General features: G+C 41.8%; 1 protein-coding gene across 1 annotated transcript in view; it reads left to right on the plus strand.

Annotated features, from left to right (window-relative positions):
• LOC307270808 (uncharacterized protein) overlaps positions 1-5,000 on the plus strand; it is a 20,904-nt gene that overhangs the window by 236 nt on the left and 15,668 nt on the right. The window lies entirely within an intron of this gene.

A 5,000-nucleotide genomic window follows, 5' to 3' on the forward strand; every position in this document is an offset into this window, starting at 1 on the left:
ATTTCACTTTTACTACATATTAGCTCCACAGATTTTACTCAACAGATTTTGGACACAGACTTTTTTTAGATTTATAAAAAACTACTTTGTACAAGTCCTTAAAATGTTAAGGAGAAAATGTCTCATAAATCAGACAGTGAACAACATATGAACAAATCCTTCTGTAATAACCTTCAGAATAGTGCTGAGAATTATTATGGAAAGTTTAGTTGATGTAAGAGCTTTAGAAGTTGAGATGTTTGGTTTTTGGTTCAAAGTATTGAAACAAACTGATGTTGAGATAATGTCCGTTAAAGATGGTTGTATAGGAGAAATATACAGACGCAAACAGACAAGGTTTAGTCAAATAAACACCTGAATGTACATGTTGGACCTTTGATTTATACTAGTATGAAAGAAGACAAGTTTTGGAAGCAAAATGGACTAAAGTCTATCAATTTACCAGTGTTTGAATTTTTTTAAGCCTACACCTGCTGTCTTGCCCTAAAGCTCACATATTATGCACTTTGCTGTCAGTTTTATATGGTCTAAGTAGTCCCTAATACTTATTTTTTTAGATGTTTGCTGAAAAACCCGTTCAGATCATTTATTGTAGCAAGCCTCTATACCCTGATTGTCCTCTGGTCTCCGGATGACCTATATTGGTGTCTGCAGGCTGCGATCTGGCTGGCCCCTCCCACCTCTCTGCCGGCCCCTCCCACCTCTCTGCCGGGCTTTCTTTATAAAAAAACCCACAAGTAGCTTCCTATCCGTTGTGTTATTAAAAACGAGGCATAGACTGCTGTGGTTAAGATACATTAGTGGAGTATGAGCAAAAGCATTCTGTGTTGGTGTATGTAACATTCAGGCTGTAGGCTACTATGGGCATCTTGTCGCTTAGCGGGGAAAACAACATGGCTGTCGCTCGAAAATTTCCATCGGATCTCGGGGCCGTGGACCAATAAGAAATAGGGGGGGGGGGTTATCATAGACTAGTGCACGGGGGACGTTTCTGGTTACTAATGTGGGGGGGAAGCATCGGAAGCATGGACATATAAAGAAAATATGGGGAGGTGGCTGTGCCGACTATTACGTAATAGTCGGCAAGAATTCTGACTGGAGTATATTGGGGGGAGGGGTGGGGGTTTCAGAAAGGGGGAGAGTGAGAAAAGGAGAGATTGTTATTTTTTTGATATTTTGGCAGTCTCTAGGCACACCGTGGACCCATGGATATGTTAGAACACATTTAAAAAGTTCATTTAGCATAACGTGACCTTTAACAGTCATGCATCTTCCTGTGTTTACTCTGTTTTCTAAAGCTCTCTCTGTTGTTCACAGGTTCCACAATGGCCGACCACATCACCGACATCGCTGTGTCCCTGAATACAGGTGAGGAGACGGATCTCCAAGGTTATACGAAGATCAATGTTGATCTGAACGAGGGGGCAGCATGGCTGGGGGTTGGAAAGGACATCTTCCTCTGGTACAAGAAAGGCGGAAGCTCCCAGCCCATCACTAAACTCCAACTCTCCTACAACGCTTCCATGGTCGAAGGCCTGAGCGATGCAGGCTACGAGAAGATCAATAAGAATCTCAATTATAAAGCAACCATAGGCAACGATGACATCTACCTGTGGTTCTTCAGAGGCTCCGGAGAGTATGACACTCCCATCGTGGACATCCAGGTCACAGCCAGTTATGATCAAGACGCCACGAAGTTTGGTAACGACTGGGAGCGGCTCGGCTGTGACCTGAACCGTGAGGCCGGAGGGGCCTGGGTCTTTGTGTGGGTGAAGAGAGCGCAGCAGACCTACATCTGTGAGCTCACCGCCACTGCTAAATACAAGGCAGACGAGTACTTATTCAAGGCCGGTTTCATCCGTGTGGATGAAGATACCAACAGAGGAGCAGGAGGAAGGGATATCTTCCTCTGGTTCCGGCAGACCACTGATCCCAAGAGAGCGCTCACTGATCTGAAGGTCTCCACCACTGACGGAGAGAATGAGCTGTATCGGCTGAAGGGTTTCAACCGTGTGAGTCAGGACCTCAACGAGGGAGCAGGATCAAATCAGTCAGTCCACCTGTGGTCCAAGAGGCAGGAAACCGGCGATCCCATCAAGGGCATCGTGCTGCTACTCCAGAAGAAAGCTGTTTCATCTTATCAAAAGGCTGGTGTCACTGTGATTGAAAAAGATCTCAACAATAAGGGCAGACCGGAGTACATCTGTGTTAATCAGTAAAGGTTAAGAATCCTTCACCCTAATAATTAGTTTTCCCTGGTGAGGTCTCCTGATATAATACGAGCTGGTCTGTGATAACCAGGTGATACTCAGACTGCACACTGTCCTACTGGTGTGAAATCATGTTGGTGATGGTTTATTGAACCTCTTTTCTCTTTTTCTTCGATATATAAAACAGTTAGATGTATTCCTTTACAGTTATATTACTGTCCATTCCAGAAAGTATTAACGCTGTTTGGTTCAGTGTGTTAATCTGTCAAATTAAAATCAAACCAAAGTCGTATTAATAAGATGTTAAACAGCTAATAACATATTGGAGCTCTGTGTCTTATTCTGCTACTTCCTGCTTTTCACTGAATCAATAAAGACACATTTGATTGAGAAATGTCTTCGCTTCATACTTTAGATTATAGAAACTTTGAGTGTTTTCATGTGTGTTCCTAGTGTGTCAATCTTCTGCATTCAGAGAGTAATGAATGTAACTAAAAAATATTAATACTGGAGGCTGAAAACGCTGAACTGGATAGCTGAGTGTGAAGGCTTGGACCAACTTGAAATAGCAGTTGGGATAGAGATTTGAATCCAAATACCTCAACCGCTCCACTTGTTCTCTTTGGTCCCTCCCCTATGGTCCCTCCCTGACACGCTCTACACCAACAAAGTCGTGCCAAAGTGAATGGACAGTCCCAACAGCCAATAAGAACAGAGAATCGGAGCCTCGCTCTGATTGGTCAAACTGTACAGCTCATGTTAACTTTGACCAATCAGAAATCATATACCCCAGCTTTAATAAACAAACTTTCCTCACAGGAGAATGTGATCCCTGGAACACTGTTTGAAGTTAGAAAGCTTCCTGAAAAGTTACTGTTTCACTGTTGTTGTTTACAGCAGCAGGGCCCACAGTTTGGTTTACAAACATATTCTAGTCTTACGTTTGGTTCCAGGTTGCTCAAAATATACATATTTTTTATGATACTAGAATTATTCAATACTAAGAATTACATGTAGAGAAAATATGTTTAGTAAACTAACTGCAGGCTCTGTGAATGTAAACAAACCCTCCTCCTCTGAAACTGCACCTTTAAAATCTACTCACAGTTGTAATGGCACATATAGGCCAGAAGAGGGCGCTATGCTTTAACATGTTGAGGTGATGCTGCAGTTTACTGTCACAATCCTCCGGTCACATGTGGAGCAACATGAACCCTCTCTAACTGTAGGTTACCAGGTACACATGAGGAGTATGGGTTCTGATGCTTTGCCCTGGCTATGCTGCAATTTATTAGAGGTGTGTGTGTGTGTGTGTGTGTGTGTGTGTGTGTGTGTGTGTGTGTGTGTGTGTGTGTGTGTGTGTGTGTGTGTGTGTGTGTGTGTGTGTGTGTGTGTGTGTGTGTGTGTGTGTGAGAGAGGTTCAGTAACCATGGTTTCATGGTAGGTTACATTACCAGTTACACATCAGCTGGAGAGGACGCTGTCTGTTCGCCGCTTCTCAAAGCATTTTGTCCAATTTTGTTTAAAAATAGATTTTTTTGTGAACCTATAATCTCCTCTGGATTCCCTGCAAGCTGCTTTTGTCTGTCTTTAGTTCTAGTTTTATTGTGGAAGAGCCGTGTAGCTCACCTGCTATTTTGGCGTCCCTAGCACCGGCTAACAACAAGTAGCCGATGGGCATTCTCCTAGTCACTGCTGGTCCAAACACTGACTAACCACAAGGCCCTTCTCTTTAAACCTTAAACCTGCAGTGTGTAGAATTTTGGGTTTTATTTCCTAGCAGACTTTGTAGAAAATAATTATGATATCCATAAGTATGTTTAATTTAGTGCATAATAGCTGAAAATTTTTTTAATTATTATTTTTTCCCTTAGAAAGGGTCTCGTATATGTCCATATTTCTCCATACCTTGGACCAAGGCCTAGACGCCGCCATGTTGGAAGCGTGGAACCTTATTGTAAAGTATTACTGTATGCATGTTTACAAAAGTCTAATATTGCTTGTGATTGAGGTACACCTGTATAACAACACATAGCTAATCAGCCAATCACATGGCAGCCACTTAATGCATTAAGGCATGTAGACGTGGTCAAGACAAGTTCAAACCGAGCCTCAGAATGGGGAAGAAAGGGGGTTTAAGTGACTGTTAACGTGGCATGGTTCCCAGCCACTCTTGCCCCAACTCAACTCAACTCAACTCAACTCAACTCAACTCAACTTTATTTATAAAGCCCTTTAAAACAACCACAGCTGAAACAAAGTGCTGTACATAATGCAGGTAAAACAATTTAAAAGCAAAACAACAATTTAAAATTCAGATAAAACAATTTAAACAAATAAAACTAATAAGCACAATGAATAAAATACACCATAGGACACTAAAACTAAATGAAGGTCTCATGCTGGGTTGAAAGCCAAGGAGTAAAAATGGGTTTTAAGACGTGTTTTAAAAATGGCCCCATAACCAAACAGGAGTACAGCTTCATCCTCATCCATCTCTCTGCTCTGAGCCTCTGTGGTCCTGTGCTGTGTCATCACCTCCATACGTCCCAGTTCTCTCTCTTTATGTATTTATTTATTTGTCTTTTCTTTTCTTAATAAAATAAATAATAAATGTAGACGAAATAATATACCGTACCTGGAATTAACAACTGCGACAATAACTAGTGAAGTAGGATACTGTTCACGTGACAATAACTAGTGAAGTAGGATACTGTTCACGTGACAATAACTAGTGAAGTAGGATACTGTTCACGTGACAATAACTAGTGAAGTAGGATACTGTTCATG

Source organism: Ammodytes marinus (genome assembly GCF_949987685.1).
Source record: "Ammodytes marinus genome assembly, contig: scaffold_36, whole genome shotgun sequence".
In the NCBI taxonomy this organism is placed as follows: domain Eukaryota; kingdom Metazoa; phylum Chordata; class Actinopteri; order Uranoscopiformes; family Ammodytidae; genus Ammodytes; species Ammodytes marinus.